At 34.9% G+C, this 15,671-nt stretch overlaps 1 protein-coding gene across 1 annotated transcript in view; it reads left to right on the top strand.

Annotated features, from left to right (window-relative positions):
- LOC145296885 (uncharacterized) overlaps nt 1-15,671 on the top strand; it is an 87,608-nt gene that overhangs the window by 15,110 nt on the left and 56,827 nt on the right. The window lies entirely within an intron of this gene.

Below are 15,671 nucleotides of genomic sequence, written 5' to 3'. Positions count from 1 at the left end.
TAGTTTTTTATTCATAACTCCCTTTCCCAAACTTTCCATGTCAAAGAGAGAGTCGGCTGCCATTTTAAATTTTCCAATACATCAGTAAACATTGTATGTTTTTCGAGCTGGATAAACGTTACATTAAATAAAAACACTAAAAACATGTCCAGTTAGGTAGAAAAGTAACTTATCTTGCCTTTGATAACATTTATTTGTTATATATTTGTTTTTTGATAACTTTTTCAAATCTGTGTATGGTTAGCAGTGTCAGAAACCAACATTAAAAATGCGTGAAAAAATTGAATAATTCGACCTCCTATCTTTCCAAGCTTATAACTACTTGAAAAATGTAATTCAAACCCTAATTTTTTTTTTTCAATTAAAGGAGCAAAGATCAAATTTTAAAAAAATAACAGGTTTAATAGCAAATTATGCAATATTTTTTTTTTTTTTAAATTGGTTTTCTTTAAAAAAAAGATTTAAAGAAAATCAACAAATTTTAACTTGCTTCGATAAATATATGTATATATAAATTTCAAAAAATCACTTACCTATAAAAAATACTATTCAATGGGTACTTCCATTCTTCCTTGTTAAGAATTTATCCATATTTATATTTTAAATTCCATGTATTTTTTAAATAAAGGAATTTTTTTAAACAACTATTTGAAAAAACCGCCATTACATAAGCATTGTTACATGTTAGCGAAACACCAGAAGTATTGTTTGTTCTTGTTTTGAAATACGGATGGACAGAAGGAAGTAAAAACCACACATTCGCATTAGCCGTCTAGTCTTGTGCGTGAAGAAATATGTGTCTCCATAGCTGAAAACTAGTCAAATTTTACTTATAAGTTTTTGCCTTAAAAAAAAGTTTGAATTTTTTTTTTCTTCTTTTCTCAAAGAAATACATGAGTTTTTGATTTAATATATTTTATTACTTCTTTATGGAGTGGATTTTATTTTTTTTAACATCTAAAAAGAAACATTGAATGAAATAGAAATAAGTGTTGTAATCAAACAAAACTTTCTGTGCAGTATAAGATTATAAGGTTTCACTTACAAAAAAAAAAAAAAACGGTTTTAAACTTTGGACTTTACAGGTAAATTTGCAAATAACTGTATTTTTTTTGTTTTGTTTTAAATTAGCTTATTTTATTTATTGATCTTTTATCTTCAATTTTTTATATATAAATTTGAGGTGAGAAAATTAATTTTCATTTTAATAGACATTTCAAAATGGGGGGGGGGGCTGAATTTAAAGCAAAAGACCCTTGTCTAGAATATTATATTCGGTTTATTGGAAAGAGCATAAAAATTCACATTGAACCTGAAAATATCGTAAAACTTGAACGTATAGAAAAATTTTGATACATTTTTAAAGTGAAAAAATTGAAAAAGAATTAACTCGTAAAATTCAATTGATTTCATTACATAAACAAAATGGCTGCATGAAGGCTCGCAGGCACTTTGTAAACACTGTTTTTTTTTTTTTGTTTTTTTTAAATAAAAAATATTTCTATTATATTTTAAACGACTTTAATAGTTTATTTTGGAAGTATATTCCATAAAGAAAATAAACAACCCGCGGTGCGGCATTCCATAAAAAGTGAAAAACAAAAGAGGAGGAGACAAAAAAAGAATAAAGGCACGCTGTTGAAATTTAGCAAAAAGACTTATGGCTGAAATGGCAGAAATGAAATGTGAAAATCATGTTAAGACCGAAGATAAAGTTAATATTGCTAACATTAATACTCTTACTTTGGAAGTCAATATTGACAGCGTTGATACATCAAAAGCTGTCAGTGATGATGATGCGCGTGAAGTTGAAGAATTGGAAAGGTAATCACTAGCTGGTGTGAAAACATACACTGCAACCGATTTTATAGATGTTGGTCTGTTGCAATTAACCATGAATTTTATGCTATGTTTGTGTGACAGGCATCTGCTGCTGTGTAGCACCTCGATCATGAATTTAACGAAAACAAAAGGCGACTTTAGAAAGCTAACAAAAAACTGGTTTTATCAAGTTTTGCGGAACGGTGAGAAATGTTTGTGAACATGGATGGTGTATTCTGCTTCCAGAAAAGATTTATTTTGCTTCTGCTGCAGACTTGAGTTTTTCTGCTGATGTGGGTTTTATGAATTGGTGGAAATTAAATCCAAAAGTATATGAGCATGAAACGAGCACATTTCATGCTCAGGTGTTCTTCAACTGGAAGAAGCTAGAGATTCGACTTGCTGAAGGAAAGGTAATTGACAAAGTAGAGCAAAATCTTATTGAGAAGGAAACTAAGAAATGGCAGGAAATCCTAACTAGATTGCTGGACATCATCAGGTTTCTTGCCAAACAGAACCTGGTCACCAGGAAAACATCCATGATGATGAATGAGATCAAGAAAACAAAGGGAATTTTTTAGAATTGGTAAATTTATTGGCCAAGTATGACCCTGTGCTTCGTGAACATTTGAAAGTTAACCTGGGAAAGAAAATCGCTACTTCTTATCTGTCACCATAAATTCAAAATGAATTTGTGAGCATTTTAGCAAAGCAGGTGAGAAAGAAAATCATCAGTTGGATCAAGGCACATGGACCAGATGAGTGAAGCATTGTGCTACATAAAAATTGACAAAAATAAATTGAAGGTGGAAGAGTTTTTCTCCACTTTATCGGAGACGATTTCTGAACTGATTTTGAGAGAACTGGAGAATGTATTGATCAGGCTTTTGACAATGCCACTGTTATGGCAAGCCGCCGATCAGGTGTGCAGAAACACATCTCCAAAATCAACGCAAATGCTCTATTTGTGCCATGCACAAACCATTCACTAAATCTAGCTTGTATATATGCAGCTTCTGTAGCGGTTCACTTACATTTTTTGGCACACTGGACCAGTTATTCTTGTTCTTTTCTGCATCTACACATCGCTGGAACGTCTTGATTCAGTTGACCGGTATAAGTATCAAGCAGACTGTGGAAACTAAATGGAGTAGTCGAGCAAACGCTGAAAATGTAATAAAAAAAATTATTAGAAATCATCATTGCCATGAAAATAACGATAAAACAAGGATAGGCTCGCAACGTCTCTTCTGTGGGAGAGAGGTTGCAGGGTAGAGAAAAGGGAATCCCCCACTAAACCACAAAGTCTATTTTGTACTCTGTCAAGGCATGATAGGCTGTTTTTGAAAGCTCCTGCCCAGATATGGCAACAGTATTCCATCCTTGGACGTACTTGGCTTTTATATAGATAGAGAATTGCATCAGTAGTGAGATATCTTCTGGAGCGGTAGAAGGATCCCACCATCTTTCCAGCGACCTTGGCAACAGACTTGATGTACATGTTCCATTTCAGATCAGAAGTAAAGGTTAAACCCAGAAGCTTGTTAAAACACGGGGCCTCACCCAGACAAGAGCCATCCATCACAATTGATGCCAGCTGGGGATCCGAGCGTTGATGATGTAAGGATAGGAGTTTGGTTTTGGATGCATTAAAGGTAACCAGCCACATCTTCCCCCACTGAACCATGCGCTTGAGATCAGAGGAGAGAGAATCCGAGAGAACTTTGTCATTTACAGCCTTTGATGTGTTGCCGTAGATGGTCGTGTCATCAGCATAGATGTCAACGAATGATTTAAGTATGTGTTTAGGGAGGTCATTGATGTAGATCAGGAAGAGAGTTGGGCCCAGGATTGACCCCTGAGGGACTCCAGCATTTATACTGCAGGCCTCCGATTTTTGTCCATCTACCACTACTCTTATGAGCCTATCAGAGAGAAATGATTTAATGATTGAGAAAACATTTCCAGTTATACCGTAGCTGGAAATCTTGTGAAGTAGACCCTTATGCCATACCTTGTTGAAGGCCTTTGATATGTCAAGAGCAATTGCCCTAGAAAGGAAGCCTTTGTCAAGAGATTCACTAATCCTGTGGGATATAACCGTCAGCACATCTGCGGTAGATCTTGCAGAGCGGAAACCATATTGTGTGTCACTAAGAAGGTTATTTCTGCTGAGGTGGTTGACTTTTTCTCTATTTAATATGGATTCCAGCAACTTACTCATAACACACAGGAGACTTATTGGTCTGTACTGAGAGGGAGAGGACTTATCACCTGAATTCTTAAATACAGGGCAAACTGATGAGGTCTTCCAGGGGGTCGGAAAGCACTTCTCCTTAAGGCAGTGCTTAAATAGTTTCGTAAGTATGGGAGCAAGTTCTGGTTGAAGGTTTTTTAACACTATAATTGGGATGCCATCAAGGCCAGTTGCTTTACTGGAATCTAGGTTTTTTATTAGCTTGACTACCTCATGCACGGATATTTGTATGTTACCTAGCTTGTTCTGTGTTATAGGAGGAAATATGGAGAGTTGATGGCCTTCGTCGCATAGGGTAGAATTAGCTGCAAAGTTCTTTGCAAATAGTTTGGCCTTGTCTGACGCTGACGAGATGACCTCTGGTCCATTGATAATCGTTGGGATAGAACGCACACTTCTGTTCAGGATCCTATTTGTTATTTGCCAAAACTGGTGGAATCCAACCCGCTGATCAGCTACTTTGGATTTAACAGACTGGGCATATAGCTCTCTTGCATTTTTTATTACTCTTTTGCAGTGGTTGCTAGCAGACCTGAAAGCAGCTTTAGTCTCAGTGCATCTATTACGTTGGTAGCTATAGAAAAAGTGATTTCTGTGCGCGATAGCAGCAGCACATTCTGGGGAGAACCATGGCTGGCTGTTAGGTTATTGTTGGAATTTTTTAGATGGTATGAATTGGTCTATGCCTACAATTAACCATTCGCTCAGATCTGATACTATAAAGGACACTTCCTTTTTAAACATGGAGTGCAGAGGTAAATCAGATATGAATGTACAGAAGCTATCCCAGTCAGCCATAGAGTATCGGTATACAGTACGGTGGAGGGGTACGTCTGGGGACTTCTTACATTTCGTTTTTATCTTAACTGATACGACGGAGTGGTCGGAGGATCCTAGAGGAGAATGAACGGTACCTCAGGGGAAGTTGAGAGAAAAAGGTCTAAGAGGCTTGCGGTTTGCATATTGATCGGGTGTATCGGGCACACGGGTGGGTTCGCGAACAATCTGAGTGAGGTCATAAGCAATGGCAAAATCATGACAAAACCTCCCCTCATCATCTGTCTTATTTGAATGGGTCAGCCATTCCACGTTATGGACGTTGAAGTCACCACAGATGTGGATGTTAGTCGAGGGATGTGAAGACAGTATGTGGTCTATTTTCTCAGATATGCTCTTAAAGATAGTAACTCCGCTGTTGTGGGGCCTATAGAGGGCAAATATAAATGCAGTGGTGTTAGCAAGTGCAACCCTGAAGCACATATAGGGTAAATTAGGATCTTCTCTAGAGATATCCCTGCCACACAGGAAGCCATCCTTAATGTAGGCACATATTCCATGGCCATGGCGATCTTGGGTGTCAGATTTAGCTGTTAAATTGGAGTATGCATTAATTATGAACTCATCTAGGGAAGTGGTCGGCCCTATTCCAGTTTCACTTAGAAATAATATGTCCGGTTTCGTCTCCTGTAATTGGGTTTCAACCTCTGGAAGGTTAGAACGTAGACCCCTGATATTGGAGAAGGAGACCTGGTAGTAGGGGTCTACGTTGGAAGATGGGGTTCTAAGTTTAATCGAGTTTTTATTCTGGAGATATTTCATGTTGAGGTTTGGGGATTTGTGGAATAGGTCGGCATACTTGGTTAAAGCAGTACAGTACGAGTTATTAGCGTTGCCACCTGTGAGTGCTCTTTCTTGAAACTGAAGCTCATTAAGTACTACCTTCGATTAACAATGAGCCAGACAAGGTTTACAGACCTGGTAATCCTCTCCATAGAGAGGGAACTTGTCGATGGAGTGAATTTTGCCGAATAAAGCGCGAAAAGTTTGTTTGTAAATTTTTAAGCAACTTGATGCCTTGCGGCAGTTCTCTCTCAAAAAATAAATTGATAGCATTATTTACAATTTATAAATAAATTTATTTAAAATTTTTTTTCAAACTATTTTTTTAAAGGGGTTGAAACATTATTAACAACAAAAAAAATAAAAATGATTTCATCATTTCATAAAATTTTCAAATGTTTTCTAAAATGTGCGAGTCTTCATTTCTTAAATTTTGCGCTTAAACTGGGCGATTACACACATGGATTTCAAACAGCACCGATACAAGGCATTTTTTCTCTTCAGGAGGCTCGACTTCTTAATAACAACATTATGAAGAAAAAGAAAAGAAAACTACATCGGACTATCCTCTCTTTGATGAAGCCATGTTTTTGGAAAAAATTCAGAGATTAACAACAACAAAAAAAAGTAAATAAAAATAATTTTATCCTTTCATAACATTTTCAGGTTTTCAAATGTTCTCATTTAAATTTATTATATTTGTTTAGGTAGCCAATTAATTTAATTGAACAACTTTTTACTTGGCCTTCGGGCCAAGATCAAAGTGCAGTATCTGTTCCGGCAGATGCTGCAAGCTATGACTAGCTATGACTAGCAAAGACCAGATGTGGGGGTAACCCCACATGCCTGGCCTTTAACCAGCTCCCATTTCCCACCTCTCGGGAGCTGGTCCCCTTTTTCCCTTCCCCCTCCTTTCACTCCTCACATTAAAAATCGGCCTTGTGCCTAATTTGCTCGGTGGGGGAGCAAATAAATACCATCTGTTCTTCGGATGCTGCACTTCAATTTCTTGTTCTCTATCACTGGAGAAGAAATCCTTCAGGACTGAGACAATTTTTATTTTTGTTCCTTTTCTCCACGTTAAAAAACGACCCTGGTGTCTAACTCTGTCCTGTGTGGAGGCATTGTAAATAGGAACAACTTTTTATAATTTGAATTATACGTTTTTGTTTTGAAAAATATTTGGTTTCCTTTGTTTGCATATTCAGTCTGTATTTACTTGTTTATGTAGCCAGTGAATTTGATTCTGCAAATTTTTTTCAATATTTGAATAATCCATTTTTGTTTAAAAAAAAATCTTTGACGATAACTGTATATGTATAGAAGTACTGTAATAAGATGAAAGTCTAGGACTTATAGCAGTCTTGATTACAGTTCCATCAAAATAAATTTTTTTAGGGCGTTTTAGAATTTTTAAGGTTAACAGGTTATCAAATGCCATCGGGGGGGGGGCAAATCTTACGGCCGCCCCGGGTAGCAAAAACAGTTGCTATGCCAAAGTCATGCACGACGTGCTTATGGCGACGGTAGAAAAACATTATGTACTTATGTGGCATGACAAAATTTAAATTCCAAAAATTACAAAAAATGGTTCAGTAGAAAAATAATTATAATTACAAGCAGAATTTACAACAGACATAATAAATTTATTTAAATGGCATATTTTTCTGTAAAATTAATTTATTAAATGAAGTTCAAATAGAATGTTGATTTGTTTAAATAACAATGTTTGTTTCATTTTTTTTAAAAATAGAATTAAAAGGATTTTGTAATAAGATTAAAAGGATTTTGTAATAAGATTAAAAGGATTTTGTAATAAGATTAAAAGGATTTTTGAATAAAATTAAAAGGATTTTTGAATAAAATTGGAAGGATTTTTGAATAAAATTAAAAAGAACAGAACGTGTCTTCGATTTTAAAAGTCTTTACAAAAGCGTCAAAAACAAATTTTCTTAATATATACTCATTTCAACAGGACACACGTAAGTACGTAATGTTTTCACCTGAAATGTGTCAGTTTAAAACATCACCAATCTATTCAAGCACAATAAAAAATATGTAAATGTTTATGTATTTACGCACACACTCTGTTGTTTCTTGTAACAATTTAAAATGTTCAATTTAGCTTTTTTTTGTTTGTGAAAATTTGGTTACAATTTGGCTTTTTTTTTTTTCTTTTTTTTTTTTTTTTTTACCTTTTTCTGAAAGATTTGGCTTCAAATATTTTTTATGGACTTCTTTGAGCACTTTTGCACTATTGTAAAGAAGCACCATAGTTTCTTCCCTCGGACTACCAGATATTGGAATTCCCTTCTTGTTTCCTGCTTCCTTGTACTAACCTGCAGAAGTTTAAATGCTATGCGAACAAAAATCTCGCTACTCAACTCCCCACAGTATCCTGTTAAATACAACCCCAGACAGTAACCTCTTATGTTCCAAGTGGCAACATGCCTCGTATGAGGGGGGAAAAAAAAAAAAAAGACAAAAGAAAAAACATCATTTTTACATTTTGTTTAATAGCACAAATGACTTATAATACTTGACCTTTTTTGTTTTTTTTGCTAAAAAAATAAATAAAATAAAACAGTAAAAAATGAAAGCGATGCTTATTTAAAAATTCCCAATATATTAAAAAAAAAAGAAGAAAATTATGTATGATGTACGTAGCTGTGACGAAATGAAAATATCATATTCCTAAAATCACGTAAATTGATCAAGAAGTATAAACAATCATTTTTACACGAATTTTAGTTTTGTTTCCCACTGCCCACTCTTGAGCATCGGAGAAATCGTGGTGACATGATCTCTACAAGTACATCCATGGGATCTATGATACAAGAAAGCCGTCTTTTCAGATCGCCAAAAACAGCGCAACCAGTGAGAACAGCCTCAAAATCGTAAAAAAAACACTGTAGGCTAGATGTCTGCAAACGGACCTTCTCACAGACGGTTGTCAACACATGGAATGATGTCCCAGATGCAGTTGTACAAGCACAAACGGTAAATGCATTCAAACGCAGACTTGACGCCCATTGGAGATTGCTGCCGAGTTTATATTGTCCATCCTCCTAAATGGAAGTGCAAATTCCTGGGTTTCTGTACCACACATGCCACAAAGTTGTCTAGGAAATTTTTCCCTTGGAATGATGAACAGGTCCAAAACCTGGACCTCAAACATCTATATGTCAAAATCAGTCATGTTAAGAATGGCTTTTTAAAATCTTGCAAGTTTGAATTATATTGAGTTATCTCCCGGATTCTTTCAGTCTGTTTTCAAAGTCACTTCTCGGTTAGCCATAAAATTTGATTTTCTTATTTAAAAATAAGGTGTTCTTCTAGAATTAATAAAAAAAATAAAAAAAACTACTTGATCAATTTACGTGAATTTTTTTTTGTACGATAATTTTGGTAGTTGTACAGTTTAAGCAAGACATTAAAATATCAAAAACAAGATTATATTCTACATATCTGTTTTGGACTGAAGATCTCTGAAAAAAAATTTCACTTAATTTGATCAAGTAGTTTTTTTTTTTTTTCAGCACAAAAACATGTTTTTATGAAGGTTGCCATCTTTCAATTTTTTAAACATTCCACAGGGAGATAACTCGGTTTAAAGCGCCGACACTCCCTCCCCATCTTTAATACTAGCTTTTCTTCCTAAAAATCTAACCTTTTGCTCGGTATCATAGCAAATTGTTTTTTCGCTGTAAAAAAAAAAAAAAAACTGATGAAATTAAGTGAATTTTTTTTTTTTTCGATCTTCATTCTATAACGAATATGTACAATATTACCTTTTTTGGATATATTTATTTTTTAATGTCTTGATTAAACTGTACAAGTACCATATTTTCTTCCCTGCACAAATACATTCGGTGAAATTCTTTGCTACATCACGTGCATTCTACATAAATTATTTTTGATTTTAGATTAAAACTGAATTTTACTTTAAAATAAAAATTGTTTAAAAGCTGCTTAAATTATTTGTCATTCTAAACTATAGAAGAAAAGAATATAATTTAAAATAAAAATGAGCGCTTCTACAGAATTGGGACGAGATTTTGAAGTCGATAAATGGAGTTTTCAGATGAAAAACAATGTTTTCTACTGTTTTCCAAATTATGCAGTCAAAATTACCTGAATATTACTGAATTATTAAAAAAAAACAACTTTAATCATGTTAGCAGGTGAAAAATTGCTGCCATTTTGTTTAAATCAAAACAAAAAATCATCTCTTTTGAACTCTCCTGTGTCTTCTGACTGTTTTCATCAAATTCTACTTTTTATTTCCTTTAATGAGCACAATCTCACCTACAGACAGCTTCAGGTAGGTGAGATTGTGCTCATTAAATCTCCGAATAAATCTTGACCTTTCTGGAGTCTAGGCAAAATACTTAGACTAATCGTTGGTAACGCCAATTAAGTTCACTCAACCTGGGTATTGAGAGACAGGTATGAACAAGTCCATTCACTAAAACATCTTTTTCTTTTTTGAAGTAAAGGGTGATTCCGAGTCCGCTTGTCTCCTTTGAGGGATCCAAAATCCGGATAACCTTAACTTGCTAAGGATTGAATTTATTCCCACATGGCAGAAAATTAAGTGTGCTTCATTCATGACTAGTTTCCTCAAGTGATGATTTTTTTCCTAACGAAATAGGGAATTTTACTTTGAAGGGAAGAATATTGAAGTTCTGAATGTGTCCCCTGATCTGCATCAGACCATTCTTATCTAAGAATAAGCCAATGGCTGCTTTTCTTGGAGGTGCAACCTTATTTGAAGGTTGTTTTAAATAATCTAATTCAAAGGGAAAAATTTCGCTTTGCATGTGAGAAAAGAGCAACAATTTTGCTCTTTTATCGGTATTATTGCTGTGTCGTAACTTTTGACCGAATCTTAAAACTTTATCTAAAACATTAATCGCCTTAGATAATGTAGAGAAATCAGATATTCTTAAAGGTAAACAGTTGTCGGAGCCGGCTTCATCCGAGAACATACAGGAAATGATTTTCCTATTGTTAACGTTAAGACGGGGTAAGGGAGAGATGGGTCAGCTGATGCTACCTTGGTTTAGTCAATCTGGTCCATATACCCAGAAATTGATTACTTGTGCGAACTTAGAGGTAGTAATGCCTCTAGTTAATAGATCTGCTGGATTATCCGGCGACGGCACATACTCGAATTTAGGGAGTATCCTAAATTTGAGGTTAATCTCCTCCAAGGATTTATTTATATCCCATATACAATTTTCCACAAAAATATTTTTTTTGGAATCCTTCCCATTTAAAACCCACAATCTGACACAAGGAAAAGAGCCTGGATATTGATAGTCATAAAGGCCTCCAATACTTGAGGAATAACTTTAAGGGCCAGATATATAGCCATCAATTTCAAGGTAGGAGTGATCTCCCTTTGATGGGAGCCAGTTCAGTATTTGCAAACATCAAGGAACATTGGGTCCCTTGTTTTGCATATAATGAAAATCCATTGGCATGCTTAGATGCATCCCAGAAACAAATGATTTCGACTGGGGAGTCCACCAGGAATACACATGTGGGGAACTGAAAGACCCATAAATTAATTCTTTGGCATGCAGTTGCCACAAAGTAAGAAAACTTTCTTCTGGTCTCATGATAAATTGTTCTTCCACAATTGACTAACTAGAATCTTCCCTTGAATAGTGACAGGAAGAAATAACGATAATGGGTCATATACACTCGAATGATTAGTTTTGCCATTATCGTCTATAGCTGTGGGAGTAAGTTCAAAAGAATCTTGTAGATTCATAGGTGTGGGTATTTTTGTTCCCCCACCGAGCAAATTAGGCACAAGGCCAATTTTTAATGTGAGACGTGAAGGGAGGGGGAAGGGAAAACGGGGACCAGCTCCCGAGAGGTGGGAAATGGGAGCTGATTAAAGGTCAGGTATGTGGGGTTACCCCCACATCTGGTCTTTGCTTGCAGTATCTGTCGGAACAGATGGGATTTATTTGCTTCCCCACTGAGCAAATTAGGCACAAGGCCGTTTTTTAATGTGGAGATGGGGGGAGGGGGGAGGGAAAGGGGGGGGACCAGCTCCCGAGAGGTGGGAAATGGGAGCTGGATAGTGACTGTGGTCTGTAGGGTGATCCCTACATTCACCAAGTTCAGATATGTGGGGTTACCCCCACATATGGTCTTTGCTAGTCATAGCTTGCAGCATCTGTCGGAACAAATACTACACTTTGATCTTGTCGCCCGGGCCCCGGAGGGCATGCGAGCCAGTGTGTGAAGTGGAGATGTAATAGAATCATCTTCCAACATTTTACTTTGCAAGTTCACGCAATTGGAATTGCAGGACCGTAGCTCGAACCCTGCTTCACAGACATTGCTATAAACTAAAAGTAAGGAATCACGGTCACAACTAGTGGCGACCAAATTGTCAGCATAAAACTTGTTGGAAATTGCATAAGAGGCCAAATCAGCATAAAACTTGTTAGAAATTGCATAAGAGGTCAAATCAGCATAAAACTTGTTAGAAATTGCATAAGAGGCCATATCAGCATAAAACTTGTTGGAAATTGCATAAGAGGTCAAATCAGCATAAAACTTGTTAGAAATTGCATAAGAGGTCAAATCAGCATAAAACTTGTTGGAAATTGCATAAGAGGTCAAATCAGCATAAAACTTGTTAGAAATTGCATAAGAGGTCAAATCAGCATAAAACTTGTTGGAAATTGCATAAGAGGCCAAATCAGCATAAAACTTGTTAGAAATTGCATAAGAGGTCAAATCAGCATAAAACTTGTTGGAAATTGCATAAGAGGTCAAATCAGCATAAAACTTGTTAGAAATTGCATAAGAGGCCAAATCAGCATAAAACTTGTTAGAAATTGCATAAGAGGTCAAATCAGCATAAAACTTGTTGGAAATTGCATAAGAGGTCAAATCAGCATAAAACTTGTTAGAAATTGCATAAGAGGTCAAATCAGCATAAAACTTGTTAGAAATTGCATAAGAGGTCAAATCAGCATAAAACTTGTTAGAAATTGCATAAGAGGTCAAATCAGCATAAAACTTGTTGGAAATTGCATAAGAGGCCAAATCAGCATAAAACTTGTTAGAAATTGCATAAGAGGTCAAATCAGCATAAAACTTGTTGGAAATTGCATAAGAGGTCAAATCAGCATAAAACTTGTTAGAAATTGCATAAGAGGCCAAATCAGCATAAAACTTGTTAGAAATTGCATAAGAGGTCAAATCAGCATAAAACTTGTTGGAAATTGCATAAGAGGTCAAATCAGCATAAAACTTGTTAGAAATTGCATAAGAGGTCAAATCAGCATAAAACTTGTTGGAAATTGCATAAGAGGTCAAATCAGCATAAAACTTGTTAGAAATTGCATAAGAGGCCAAATCAGCATAAAACTTGTTGGAAATTGCATAAGAGGTCAAATCAGCATAAAACTTGTTAGAAATTGCATAAGAGGTCAAATCAGCATAAAACTTGTTGGAAATTGCATAAGAGGCCAAATCAGCATAAAACTTGTTAGAAATTGCATAAGAGGTCAAATCAGCATAAAACTTGTTGGAAATTGCATAAGAGGCCAAATCAGCATAAAACTTGTTAGAAATTGCATAAGAGGTCAAATCAGCATAAAACTTGTTGGAAATTGCATAAGAGGTCAAATCAGCATAAAACTTGTTAGAAATTGCATAAGAGGTCAAATCAGCATAAAACTTGTTAGAAATTGCATAAGAGGTCAAATCAGCATAAAACTTGTTGGAAATTGCATAAGAGGCCAAATCAGCATAAAACTTGTTAGAAATTGCATAAGAGGTCAAATCAGCATAAAACTTGTTGGAAATTGCATAAGAGGTCAAATCAGCATAAAACTTGTTAGAAATTGCATAAGAGGCCAAATCAGCATAAAACTTGTTAGAAATTGCATAAGAGGTCAAATCAGCATAAAACTTGTTGGAAATTGCATAAGAGGTCAAATCAGCATAAAACTTGTTAGAAATTGCATAAGAGGTCAAATCAGCATAAAACTTGTTGGAAATTGCATAAGAGGTCAAATCAGCATAAAACTTGTTAGAAATTGCATAAGAGGCCAAATCAGCATAAAACTTGTTGGAAATTGCATAAGAGGTCAAATCAGCATAAAACTTGTTAGAAATTGCATAAGAGGTCAAATCAGCATAAAACTTGTTGGAAATTGCATAAGAGGCCAAATCAGCATAAAACTTGTTAGAAATTGCATAAGAGGTCAAATCAGCATAAAACTTGTTGGAAATTGCATAAGAGGCCAAATCAGCATAAAACTTGTTAGAAATTGCATAAGAGGTCAAATCAGCATAAAACTTGTTGGAAATTGCATAAGAGGTCAAATCAGCATAAAACTTGTTAGAAATTGCATAAGAGGCCAAATCAGCATAAAACTTGTTAGAAATTGCATAAGAGGTCAAATCAGCATAAAACTTGTTGGAAATTGCATAAGAGGTCAAATCAGCATAAAACTTGTTAGAAATTGCATAAGAGGTCAAATCAGCATAAAACTTGTTAGAAATTGCATAAGAGGTCAAATCAGCATAAAACTTGTTAGAAATTGCATAAGAGGTCAAATCAGCATAAAACTTGTTGGAAATTGCATAAGAGGCCAAATCAGCATAAAACTTGTTAGAAATTGCATAAGAGGTCAAATCAGCATAAAACTTGTTGGAAATTGCATAAGAGGTCAAATCAGCATAAAACTTGTTAGAAATTGCATAAGAGGCCAAATCAGCATAAAACTTGTTAGAAATTGCATAAGAGGTCAAATCAGCATAAAACTTGTTGGAAATTGCATAAGAGGTCAAATCAGCATAAAACTTGTTAGAAATTGCATAAGAGGCCAAATCAGCATAAAACTTGTTAGAAATTGTATAAGAGGTCAAATCAGCATAAAACTTGTTAGAAATTGCATAAGAGGTCAAATCAGCATAAAACTTGTTAGAAATTGCATAAGAGGTCAAATCAGCATAAAACTTGTTAGAAATTGCATAAGAGGTCAAATCAGCATAAAACTTGTTAGAAATTGCATAAGAGGTCAAATCAGCATAAAACTTGTTAGAAATTGCATAAGAGGTCAAATCAGCATAAAACTTGTTAGAAATTGCATAAGAGGTCAAATCAGCATAAAACTTGTTAGAAATTGCATAAGAGGCCAAATCAGCATAAAACTTGTTGGAAATTGCATAAAAGGTCAAATCAGCATAAAACTTGTTAGAAATTGCATAAGAGGCCATATCAGCATAAAACTTGTTGGAAATTGCATAAGAGGTCAAATCAGCATAAAACTTGTTAGAAATTGCATAAGAGGCCAAATCAGCATAAAACTTGTTAGAAATTGCATAAGAGGTCAAATCAGCATAAAACTTGTTGGAAATTGCATAAGAGGTCAAATCAGCATAAAACTTGTTAGAAATTGCATAAGAGGCCAAATCAGCATAAAACTTGTTAGAAATTGCATAAGAGGCCAAATCAGCATAAAACTTGTTAGAAATTGCATAAGAGGTCAAATCAGCATAAAACTTGTTGGAAATTGCATAAGAGGTCAAATCAGCATAAAACTTGTTAGAAATTGCATAAGAGGCCAAATCAGCATAAAACTTGTTAGAAATTGTATAAGAGGTCAAATCAGCATAAAACTTGTTAGAAATTGCATAAGAGGTCAAATCAGCATAAAACTTGTTAGAAATTGCATAAGAGGTCAAATCAGCATAAAACTTGTTAGAAATTGCATAAGAGGTCAAATCAGCATAAAACTTGTTAGAAATTGCATAAGAGGTCAAATCAGCATAAAACTTGTTAGAAATTGCATAAGAGGTCAAATCAGCATAAAACTTGTTAGAAATTGCATAAGAGGTCAAATCAGCATAAAACTTGTTAGAAATTGCATAAGAGGCCAAATCAGCATAAAACTTGTTGGAAATTGCATAAAAGGTCAAATCAGCATAA

This window comes from Euprymna scolopes, chromosome 17 (genome assembly GCF_053919585.1).
Source record: "Euprymna scolopes isolate OS-2025 chromosome 17, ASM5391958v1, whole genome shotgun sequence".
NCBI lineage: Eukaryota > Metazoa > Mollusca > Cephalopoda > Sepiida > Sepiolidae > Euprymna > Euprymna scolopes.
This window is presented reverse-complemented; position numbering and strand designations above follow the sequence as displayed.